Source organism: Leptodactylus fuscus, chromosome 6, assembly GCF_031893055.1.
Source record: "Leptodactylus fuscus isolate aLepFus1 chromosome 6, aLepFus1.hap2, whole genome shotgun sequence".
Taxonomy (NCBI): domain Eukaryota; kingdom Metazoa; phylum Chordata; class Amphibia; order Anura; family Leptodactylidae; genus Leptodactylus; species Leptodactylus fuscus.
This window is the reverse complement of record NC_134270.1, coordinates 91,149,138-91,161,551: the sequence shown is the minus strand read 5'-3', so window position 1 is coordinate 91,161,551 and position 12,414 is coordinate 91,149,138. Positions and strand designations below refer to the sequence as shown.

The window sequence follows — 12,414 nt, the reverse complement described above, 5'->3', positions numbered from 1 at the left end:
TCCCCGCCACACGACTAGGCCTCACCTCGGCGCTCTCAATCTGTCCATTCACGTTCAGGAGGAAGATGCTCGCACTGGAAGCCATGGCCAGTACCGAGACCGGAGACCAGAAGGAAACACACTGGGGCTCAATACAGGCCCTGAAAGGGATGCACTGACCATAGTAACGGGGCGCTACGGCGAGCCGGAGGGACAAACTTCTTGCACCGTCCGGCGACTAACTAGTAGTGTTGGTCAGTATTTATGGTGAGGCCTAGTCGTGTAGCGGGAGGGTATAGGGCAGATGTAAGGAGAGCTGGGTACAAGGATCAGGCCAGCAGTCCTCGGCTGTAATTCACGATGCTGAACTGCTGACTGCTATCCCGATGCTGGTGCTGAACTGCGATGCTGGCCCGATAACGGAAAAGTACCTTTTTTTTTTTTAAACAAAACTAAACTTTTTTTTTTTTTTGTTCTCCTAGGGCACTCTTCTGATTTCTTTTATAATGCCGGTCACTAATGGGTAAACTAAGGTGTGTACTTATCACAGGAGCATTAAAAGTTTGATGATAGGGCCTCACAGAGGGCCACAGCAAAAAAGCAAGGCAGGAAAAACCACTGCAGCAGCGCATCACAGTTTTTCCCACAGCGCATTTCACAGAATTTCCGCAGAGGAAACCTCCGTTTCAATTATACCTACAGGGAAGCCACCATTTCCGTGGGTATACTGTAATTAACATGCTGAGATTTCCAAAACTGCAACAGTTTTGGAAATTGCAGCTTGTCTGCTGTACATACTTTTATTTTTTATTTTTCAGTTCACAGAGCATTAGGAGCTCTTCATGTTTACAGGACAAATTGTACTTCACCTTGGTAACATGTAATATTCTGTATAATGCACTGGGAATCTGGAAGAAAAAAAAAAAATTAAAAACTGCATTTGTAGGACTTTCTTGCAGGCTTTGCGCTCAACGTGCACCCAAAATGACATGTCACCTGTATTGTAAGGGTAGTATGATTTTTTTTGGGGGGGGAGATACCAAATGCATTTATTTATTTATTTATTTATGGGTTTTTTGTTTTGTCTTTTTTTACATTTTAACCCCATAACAAATCCAGATCCAATTGCATAAAAAAAATAAAAATCTTTGTCACCATATATTGACACCCGTAACTTTTTAAAATTTCTGTGTACATGGATACATAGGATATAAAGAGTGCTGTTTGCGGGGGAATTCATGTTAGGGAAAGTCGGATGTTTTGACAGGTTTTTTTTTTTTGTTTTTTTTTTAGAAAGGTGAACAGTTTGCAGTTTGGGCACACAGCAGGGCGCAGATGTAAAGGAACACTATGTGGCGTTTGAAATGCAGATTTAGATGTTTGGTATCTGAAAACCATGTCATGTTTGCAGGGCCTATAAAGTGGAATCCCCATTTTAAAAACTGCACCCCTCAAAAAATGTATCAAGGGGCATAGTGAGCATTAGCTTTCCCAGATGTGAATGCACAGCAGATGGTGAAAAGTGAATATGTATGCTATGCAAAGTACAGAGAACATCATTTCCCCACCATTTTCCCAATAGCATGATTGGAGGGGGTGGGGTGGTGGAAGGTTAATTCTGGTGTCTTTTCCCTCGTAAGCTCTAAATATGGAGTGTACCCTGATACACGCTCAAACAACTTTTACATTCCCTTACTGTTGCAACCAGTTTTTCCTAAAGATGTGGCGATTTGGTGGTGTTTTTTGTTGTTGTCCTATACTATCCATGTTGTATGGACTGAGATACCGCATCAATCTGTTTAAATCAAATTATAAATATTATATCCATTACCCTTAAATGATGTACAACAAACCCCAATTTACCAAATACGTTCAAGTCAAGGTAACTGTATAGTGTTTAGAGTTCAGCATTCTTGCATTCGTATATGCTGCTTAAAGGGTTTGTCCAGGCGAAAAAAAAAAAAAAGGACAACCCTTTTAATGTTTAAATAAGCTGGGGGAATTGAATATAAAAAACAAAACAAACAAAAACATACTCGCCGGTCTCTAATACTTCGATGTCCTCCCGCTCCGGCTGGTCTTTTCCAGAGTTCTGCTGAAGCCACTGATTGTATTCAGGAAGCCCTACAACCTCCAAAAACACTACTGTTACCGCACCATCATCTGAACAGTCTTTCTCCTCACCTTGTGTTTCTAATCCTCTTCCCTCATAGATTGTAAGCCCTTGCGGGCAGGGCCCTCTATCCCACTGTGCCAGTCAGTCATTGTTAGTATTATATTTGTTTATATATTTTGTGTACTGTATATAAACCCTCAAATGTAAAGCACCAGGGAATTAATGATGCTATATAAATAAACAATAATAATAATAATTGTCTCAGCGATCATGTAACCGTGGAGGCCAATCAGCGGCCTCAGGAAGAGGACCTGTGAAGTCACAGGTAGTGACATTCAGGTACTTCACTGATTGGCCTTCACCAGTCACATCAATCATTGGAACTCTGGAAGAGACCCAGGAGAGCAGAAGAACTGGGACATGCGTTAGAACACCGCATCATCGGGGAGAGGAGAGTATGCATTTTTTAAAAATTTTATTCAATGCCCTCAGCTGATTTAAACATTAAGAGGGTTGTCCGTTTTTGCCTGTACAACCCCTTTAACCCCCTTTCTCCTTAATCGGTATGTTCAGCACCTTTTCACTTCCCCATGCACTCCCCATTGCCAATCCTCCATTCCAATATTATCATTATAATATGCAATGTAAGACTGTCACATTACAATGCATTGTTTGATTATGATCAGTATTATCACTCAACGCTGCTACTTCTATTTCTTTAACCCCTTCCCGCTCTGCGCTGTACTATTAAGCTGGGCTTCTTGATAACGGTCAGCGTTGTAACAGTACAATGTAGTAATGCTGCGGGCACTGAAGTTATGTAACAGCCAAGGGCCGGGACCAGCCACCAGAATCAGAAGATACTCCAACTCTGGCGGATTAACTCCTTAGATACTGTAATCAATAGCGAGCACGGCATCCAGGGTCAAGATCTTGAGTTCCAAGGCGTTGCCATGGCAACGGCCTCCTGACTGCCAGTTCCTATAGGAACTAAATGTGCAATGTTCTACAATACTATGTACTATGTATCCCAAGGCATTGCACTGGGGATCTGAGACAGCAGCTTCAAGTCCCCTTGTATGACATGTGAAAAGTTAAAAAAAAATTTTTTTAAAAAAAAATGTATAAAAAAAAAATACATAAAATAATCAAAGAAGAAACGCACGTTAGGAAGTCCCCACTATCCAAAAATAGTGTTATTTATCCCTTATGGTGAACGCTGTAAAAAAATAAATAACACAATGTACAAATTTTGGTCACTATGCTTCCCCAACCCATTCACAAAAAAAAAAAAAAAAAGTCATACATACCAAACATTGGTACCAATAAAAAGTAAACTTGTCCTGCACATAAAGGGCCCTGACAGATCTCCGTCAACATTACAGTAAAAAAAAAGTTATGATCATCAGACTATGGTGACCCCAGGAAAATTGTTCATTTTCAAAAAAGTAATGTTTTATTTGTAAAAGTAAAACATAATAAAAACCAATATAAATATGGTATCGCCATAATCATAATGACCTACTAGACAAAGCTGCTATGTAATTTTTAATGCAGAGTGAACGCCGTAAAAACAAAATGCAAAAAAAATGATGAAAGAATTGTGCGTTATTTCACAGACCCCATTACGGTCTATGGAGTCCACGGGTAATCGATTTTTAAGCAGGTTAGCTTTCCGGTTTTGGGGCAGACCTGAAGAATGGAAAGCCGACCATTAGCGTGAGCTAGCACTTGAGGGATATAAGTCCAGGAGAATTGAGGATATCACCCGCATATAAGAAATGGCCAATACATAAGAAATATCACCTCAGTGCACAAGGGAGATATCCTAGCACAGTCATGACAGGCCAGCTTATCTGGTATATCAGTCCTCTATGTATTACAGGACAAGTACATATTAGGGATATCACCCACCTAATTGTATGACCTTTACAGCATAAAGAATAGGCGATCTACCGCAGTATGGATGACAGGACTGAGTTGCTAGGACCTCTGTATAGATGCCAGAGCAGCGTACAGGTGATATCCCTTCATTTATGACAGGACAGTATATGTAGTCAGTATTGCTCCTATAACAGGACAGGTTAATATAGGGGCGGGAGAAAACGTGACGACGGTAAGTGTGACAGGACACTGCATCAGGGATATGGGGGACATTACTGCCGTATAGAGAAGGGATTACAGGATACCGCCCTCTGTGTAGCAAAACGGATCACACAGCTGTGGTAAACGGAGGCATGCCAACGCTGTATGCACCTCATACGTACTGTGACCGCCGGAAACTTATACATAATATCTCTGCACTCGGAGGGTGGCGACCCCCTCCCCATATAGCATGCATGATACATACACACCTACCCGTCATACTCCAGCAGCCGTCGTTCGTTCTTGGATGTTCCTCAGCTCCAATCGGTTCTACAAATTTCAGAACCTGCGGTCACAATAACACCGATCCTGAAACCTCAGCGATCCAGCTCCGCCCTCTACCCGCCAAACCCACCCTGGCACCGCCTATTGTTAGCAATGCAGCCACGCCCACAGCCGGGGCAGCATCACGTAGAGGCGCGCCGCATACCAGAGATAGAGTGGACGTTATCCCGCTGTGTGCCTACAATATACCGTGTATGTAACCGGGCAGGAAGTGTTCGAAGCGGGGACTAGATTAGGAGTCCATTGGGGTCAGTCATGGGGTTATAATTTGTTTTACGTCAGAGTGCTTTTTCTTTTAGATGATATTTGCGGGTGGGTGACGTCATAGTTAAGGGCCCTTCCCTCCATGATATTACATAATACCAAAATAAAGACTGGGTTACCTTTTGGCCTCTGTCTTTTTTTTTAAGCTTCTGGATCCCAAAACAGTATTTGTAATGGAGCCCAATTTACCAGGGTCAATCTTTTGGAGCCCTTTAGAGTACCGGGCCCAGTTGGAAGCATAGTCTGGGTTTCTTAGTTTTTTTTTATTGTAAAGAACAGCACAATAGGATATCCTATTCCATAAAGAAGCATTCAGTCCACCAATTCTGCTTGCTGTTTTGCATCTCCCTTCAACTCCTGCGGTAACATTGAATGGTATATGATCAGTGGCGGATCCAGGCTTTGCGGGGCCCTGGGCAATTGACTGTGGCGGGGCCCTACTTACAAAAACCCAACATGTAGGTTTTTTCTGTCCGCTTGAAAAGTCGGACATCTTTAGGACAGGCACGGAGTGTAAAACAATGCATCCAATGTCCATTTAAAGGGGCTCTATCAGCAAAATTATGCTAATAGAGCCCCACATATGCGTGAATAGCCTTTAAAAAGGCTATTCAGGCACCGTAAATGTTATATTAACTCCTGGTCCCGTTTTAAATAAAAGCATAAAAACATATATGCAAATCTTACCGAACAGGGGTGGTGATGCACGATGCCGTGTCATCTTCTGTATTTGAACCCTACAAATTGTACAGTGCAGCGGAATATGTTGGCGCTATATAAATAAAATTTATTATTATTACTATCTTAGCAGTTGTCTTCCTGCAGAGCTCCCCTCCATCTTTACCACCAGTGCACACTATCCATATCAGTCCCTCTCATCTTCCTTCTCCCATGTGCAGCTCTCACACACTTCTCACACTCTTTAACCACCCCTTTACTACTTTTAGCAGTGAAACCAAACATAGGCGCCCACATAAATCACTGAACCACCTTCTGTCTCTGTCCATTTTACTCCTCCTAGCTGCTGGCGACATCTCCACAAAAACCCTGGCCCTCCTTCTCTCACTAACTCTTCTTCCTGCACTCATAGAAGACCTACAAACCTCATCAATATTTACCGTGTTCCTTCTCATCTCTCCCCTGTCTCTTTTAACCCCTTAGCGACCCTTGACGTAACTGTACGTCATGGGTCGCATGGGGATGTATGGAGCGAGCTCACACGCTGAGCTCGCTCCATACACGGCAGATGCCGGCTGTATAATACAGCCAGGACCTGCCACTAACAGCAGCGGTCGGTGCCCGAGCCGATCGCTGCTGTTAACCCTTTACACACTGCGGTCAAACGTGACCGCAGTGTGTAAACGGCGGCACGGGCACCGCCATGTTTCCCCGATCGCCGCCCTCCTGAACGTCACATGAGGGCGGTGATCGGTTGCTATGACAGCCGGAAGCCTATTGAAGGCTTCCAGGCTTGTCTCTGCACTAGATCTATTAGACGATGCCAGAGGCATCGTCTAATAGAAGTGCTGCGATTTTGCTATTCACTGCAATACTGTAGTATTGCAGTGAATAGTATGAGCGATCAGACCCCCTAGGTTTCAAGGTACCTAAGGGGTCTGATCATAAATGTAACAGAAGAAAAAAAAAAGTTTTTAAAAGTATTAAAAAAATTAAAAAAATATAAAAGTTCAAATCACCCCCCTTTCCCTAGATTAGCTATAAAAGTAATTAAAGAACATTAAACATAAACATATTAGGTATCCCCGCGCTCCAAAATGCCCGAACTATTAGAATATTAAAACATTTATCCCGTACTGCGAACGGCGTAGCGGCAAAAAAAATAAAAACAGCCAAAAAGCGTTTTTTTCAACACTTTGCCTCGTATAAAAAATTGAATAAAAAGTGATCAAACCATCAGATCTTTCCCCAAATGGTATCAATAGAAACGTCATCTTGTCCCGCATAAAAAGACACCACAACCAGCTCCATACATGGAAATATGAAAAAGTTACAGGTGTTAGAACATGATGACACAAATTTTTTTTTCTATTTTGCAAAGTTTATCATTTTTTTAAAAGTATCAAAACATTTCAAATACTATATAAATTTGGTATCACCGCGTTCGTACTGACACGTAGAACACAGGTAACATGTCATTTGTACCAAACAGTGAACGCTGTAAAAATTAAACCCATAAGAAAATGGCGCAAATGCATTTTTTCTCCAATTGCACCTCATTCTGAATTTTTTTCCAGCTTCCCAGTACATTGCACAGCATATTGAATGGCGCCATTACAAAGTACAATGTGTCCCGCATCAATAAGCCATCATGTGACTCTGTGAACTGAAAAATGAAAAAGTTATGGCTCTTGAAATGTGAGGAGGGAAAAACGAAAATGCGAAACCAAAAAATGGCCTGGTCCTTAAGGGGTTAAATGCTCTCTCTGGAACGCCCGCTCAATGTGTAACAAACTAGAATATATTAATGACTTATTCCTTAGTAAATCCCTCAGCCTGCTTGCCCTTACTGATACATGGATCCAGCAGGCAGATACGGCCTCCCCTGCTGCTCTGTCTTATGGTGGCCTACAATTCTTACATACCTCTAGGTCTTTTGGACCTCTCAGCAGCATTTGACACTGTTGACCATCATCTCCTCCTCACTATGCTTCGCTCAGTTGGCATCAAGGACACTGCGCTGTCCTGGTTCTCCTCTTATCTCTGACCGCACTTTCAGTGTATCATTTGCAGGCTCTGTTTCTTCCCTTCTTTCCCTTGCTGTTGGGGTTCCTCAGGACTCGGTCCTAGGCCCCCTGCTCTTCTCTACACAGCCCCATTGGACAAACCATCACCAGATTTGGCTTCCGGTTCCATCTTTTTGCTGATGACACCCAATTATACACATCTTCCCGTGACATCACCCCTGTACTCATACAGAACACCAGCGACTGTCTCTCGGCTGTCTCAAATATCATGTCCTCGCTCTATCTGAAACTAAATCTCTCCAAGACTGAACTACTACCGTTTCCACCATCTAACAGATCTGTCCCTGATATATCCATTGCAGTCTCAGGCCTTACTATAACTCCTAGGCAGCATGCTAGGAAGACCTTTCCTTCACCTCCTATATTGAATCACTCACATGCTCATGTCACCTCCACCTCAAAAACATCTCCAGAATACGCCCTTTCTTTACCAGAGATACATTAAAGACACTTATTGTCTCTCTGATTCTTTCTCGCATTGACTACTGTAACTCCTTACTAATCGGTCTTCCCCTTACTAAACTCTGCCCTCTACAGTTTATTCTGAATGCAGCGGCCAGGCTCATCTATCAGTCTAGACGCTACAGCGATGCCTCCGGTCTGTGCCAGTTGCTACATTGGCTGCTTATTCATTATAGAATAAAATATAAAGTTATTACTCTCATCCACAAGGCTCTCCATAATGCTGCACCTCCCTACATTTCCTCCCTCATCTCTGTCTATCTCCCAACCTGTGCTCTCCATTCATTCGATGACCTAAGACTTACATCCTCCATTATTAGATCCTCCCATGCTCGTATACAAGACATCTCCCGAGTTGCACCACTTCTCTGGAATGCTCTATCCCGGACAATCAGATTAACTCCCAATTTCTACAGCTTCAAGCACAAACTAAAGACACATCTTTTCAGACAGTCCTAATCCCTAAAATTAACCCTTCTCTGTTCCAGCTCCAACATTACCCCTCATGATATGATGCCATTTCAGGCTAACTTTATATGTCCAACCACCATCCATATGTTAAAGGACACCACTAGTGATGGCTCATAAAGTTTTATGTTTGTGTAATGACAGTAACTTCTATTACAAAATTGTCTGACAACTGTATAAGCAATGCTGCCTCCGATGCTGCCACCCCTGCTACCTCATAGATCAGGGGTCCTCAAACTGCGGCCCGAGGGCCACATGCGGCCCGCCAAGCACTTCTGTCTGGCCCCGCCGGCAGGCGTGCATTTATAATGAAGCTCCTGGGGAGCTCGGGCCAGGCCATGGAGCGCACTTCACTTTACCTATTGGAGGGCATCGCTCCCGATGTCTGTGCGACCTGCTCTGCCTCCGGCCCACTGTTTAAAAAGTTTGAGGACCCCTGTCATAGATTGTAAGTAGAGATGAGCGAGTACTGTTCGGATCAGCCGATCCGAACAGCACGCACGCATTGGAATGAATGGAAGCACCTGGTACTTCCGCTTTGACGCCGGCCGGCCGCTTAACCCCCCGCGTGCCGGCTACGTCCATTCATTTCAATGCGTGCGTGCTGTTCAGATCGGCTGATCCGAACAGTACTCGCTCATCTCTAATTGTAAGCTCTTTTGAGCAGGGCCCTCAGTCCCTTTGTGTGAAATGACTATTTCTTTGTAATGTATCTTTTTGACTGTATTTGAACCCTACAAATTGTACAGTGCTGCAGAATATGTTGGCGCTATATAAATAAAATTTATTATATATTATTCATTAGAAAATTTTTTTTTTTTTTCTTAAATGTAGGTTGTGAGCCCCACATAGAGCTCACAATGTACATTTTTTCCCTATCAGTATGTCCTTGGAATATGGGATGGAAATCTGTGCAAACACGGGGAGAACATACAAACTCCTTGCAGATGGCTTTTTTCCCCTTGGCGGGATTTGAGCACCAGGACTCAGCACTACAAGGCTGCAGTGCTAACCACTGAGCCACGGTGTGCCCCCCTCTATTCAGTAAAAAAAATTAGGCTGAAAAGAAGGTGAAAAAAAACATATGCAGACGTCCTCTGGTGCCAATCAGTGTGATCTGGACCTGCTGTTTGTTTTTTTGTTGTTTGGTTTTTTTTTAAACACTTTCTCCGGCCTAAACAAATAATATAAAGGCCTCACCTATACACTGCTATTTGGAATTGTGACCTGCTGATCTCGATTATTTTTTTTTTCTCTTTCCTACTGACTGGGTCAGATCTTACTCATAAGCTACCCTTGCCGTGCAATGCACAGGAGAAGAATTTCAGAATTCTAAACCAGTGTTATTATTGTCCAGATCTCCTCCATAGGATATACCTTGGTGTATCCGATCGGTTTTGGCACTGTGGCACAGAAAGAGGATCCTTCCTCCACATTTGGTGGGACTGCCCAGGGATATGACCATTTTGGAAGTCTGTATTTGATCTGTACCTTAAAGGGGTTGGCCACTTTCAGACCAATATTGAGAGACAAATGTTATGGTTTGTATAATAAAAAGTTGTAGAATTTTCCAATATATTTTCTGTATCAATTCCTCACAGTTTTCTAGATCTCTGCTTGTTGTCATTCATTCTGTCACTTCTAGTGGATAAAGGTCTGACCATGGTCATGTGATTTACGGTCCATGGTCATGTGATGAGTACACAGGTGCCGCTCGTTATAGTCACAGCACAATAATCAGACATCTGCCTGGTAATCAGCTGTGCACCTGTGTGCTCGTCACATGACCATGGACCATAAATCACATGACCATGGTCAGACTTTTATCCACTAGAAGTGACTGCTGGCCCTCCTTTGTTTCATTCCTGGTAAATTCTCTAAACTGAAGGGCGTCCTCCTGCAACACTTCTTTGTGGCAGTCATCCCCAGACACTGGTATAGCCCTGCCTGTTCCTCTTTGCAGGATGGCTCCAAGAATTCCTCCAAGTACTGTGGATTGAGACACTGGTACTGACAGATTATGCCGACACCTCTAAGTTTGATTTTCTTTGGCGGCCATGGGTGGAGTTCCAGGAATCAGCCAACTTTATTAATTCATACTCCTGAATTTTCACTTTCTGCTCATACCTCAGCCTTGGGCAGTAACCAAGAAAGGGAGTCTGTCACCAGAAGTTAATCTATCAACTCAGCTTCACTTGTAGATAGGTTAGGGTCACCTGCATTAAACTGTGTTTTTTTTCATGTACTTCCACAGTAGATATATACCACCTTTGTCAATATGCAAATTACCTCTTCGTAGCAATGAGGGCATTGCCGTTGCTCCCGAGAAGTATGTGGGAATTCCTTCATTGCTTCAAAGAGATGAAGAAGTCTGTCTACCTGTGAGACTTGGTTACCTTAGTCTGTCTGTCTGTCTGTGAGACTGAGCTCCCTTTTAAGCTTTGCACCTTCTATGTTCACATCAGCGCTGCAGTATCCATAGTTCTGGTCCATCGTTGGTTCAGAACAATGCACACATGGACTGTTAAAATAGCGAAGCCAACCGTGCTTTTCATTGACTATAATGGGATCTATTGAGCGTCCATTGTTTTAACCGGAAACCACTAGACAAAAAAGTCGGACTTTAAACACTTTTTGTCCAGCAGTTTGTCAGCAGTCACTGTGCAGGTAATCCAACACAGATGTGAACCTAGCCTTAGAGTAGGTGCATGTAGGTGTTTAAATTTTGTTGCTTACTTCATTGGGGACACAAAACCATGGGTATAGACCTGGCCAGTAGGAGGCTGACGCTAGGATGTCCGCTATTCCTCTACATAGTTACATAGAAGATGAGGTTGGTTGAAGACCTCAGTCCATCAAGTCCAACCTATAACCCTACAGTCTCCTACAGTGTTGGTTAGGGTTGAGCCGATCTTGACTTTTCAGGATCGATTTTAAAATCTGATTTCCGATCATTTTCATTCGAACCCGATCTCGATCCCAATTCCAATCCCAATGCAAGTCAATGGGATTTTTTAATTAATCGGAGATCGGATTTTAAAAGCAATCCTATTCACTATACAGCATGGAATCTAACAATTGTTAGAATCCACGCTGTGTAGTGAATCACTAAGTAGCCAGAGAATTTTTTTTTAATCCTCTGGCTACTTAGTCCTCCCTGGTGTCCACTTACCTCCAGAGATGGCTGGTCCGGTGCCTGGTCCTTCCTTCTTCTTTGCTTCGCTGCTGCTCCCTGCCCCCTCCCTGCCAGGTTAGGAGAGTGTGGGCGGGTACTGGGCGGGGAGACGTCACATCTCCCTGTCCTGTACCCGCCCACACTCTCCTAAGCCACAAGCCCCGCCTACCTAGAGCTTTAAACAGTAACCTGGGAGGCGAGGCAAGAAGAAGGAGGGCACCGGAGCAGCCATCTCTAGAGGAAAGTAGCTGCTAGAGATGTTAGTTTAGCCTCCCATTCCAATGAATGGAGGCAGCCGGCGCGCAGGGGCTTAAGGATGTGTGCCGGCTGCTTCCATTCATTCCTATGGAACTGCAGCAGAGCCTTAACACTGAGTATACACTATATACTCAGTGTGAAGGCATTGTGGGAAATACTACCGATCTCGATCCCACCTAAAAAGATCGTGTTCGGAATTCCGATCGCGATCGTGAAATTTTCTCGATCGCCGATCGGAATCCGATTTTTTTCCGAACACGATCGCTCAACCCTAGTGTTGGTACAGAGGAAGGAAAAAAAAACATGAGGCTCATGCCAATTGCCCCATTTCAGGGGCAAAAAAAATTCCTTTGAGACTCCAATCTGGCAATCACTATAAAACCCTATATCAATGTGTTTTAAAATCTAGAATCCATAACCTGTAATATTCTTCTGCTCAAGAAAGGCATCCAGGCCCTCTTTGAACTTGTTTAATGAGTCCACCATCACCACTTCCT

At 43.4% G+C, this 12,414-nt stretch overlaps 1 protein-coding gene across 1 annotated transcript in view; it reads right to left on the bottom strand.

Moving 5' to 3' along the window:
- The window catches only part of SULF2 (sulfatase 2), a 131,766-nt gene extending 127,169 nt beyond the window's left edge, over positions 1-4,597 (bottom strand). Inside the window, exon 1 of the mRNA XM_075276776.1 lies at positions 4,454-4,597. The gene's annotated coding sequence lies outside the window, so the exon portion shown is untranslated. The remainder of the gene's footprint in view (positions 1-4,453) is intronic.
- Between the last annotated feature and the right edge of the window lie 7,817 nt (positions 4,598-12,414).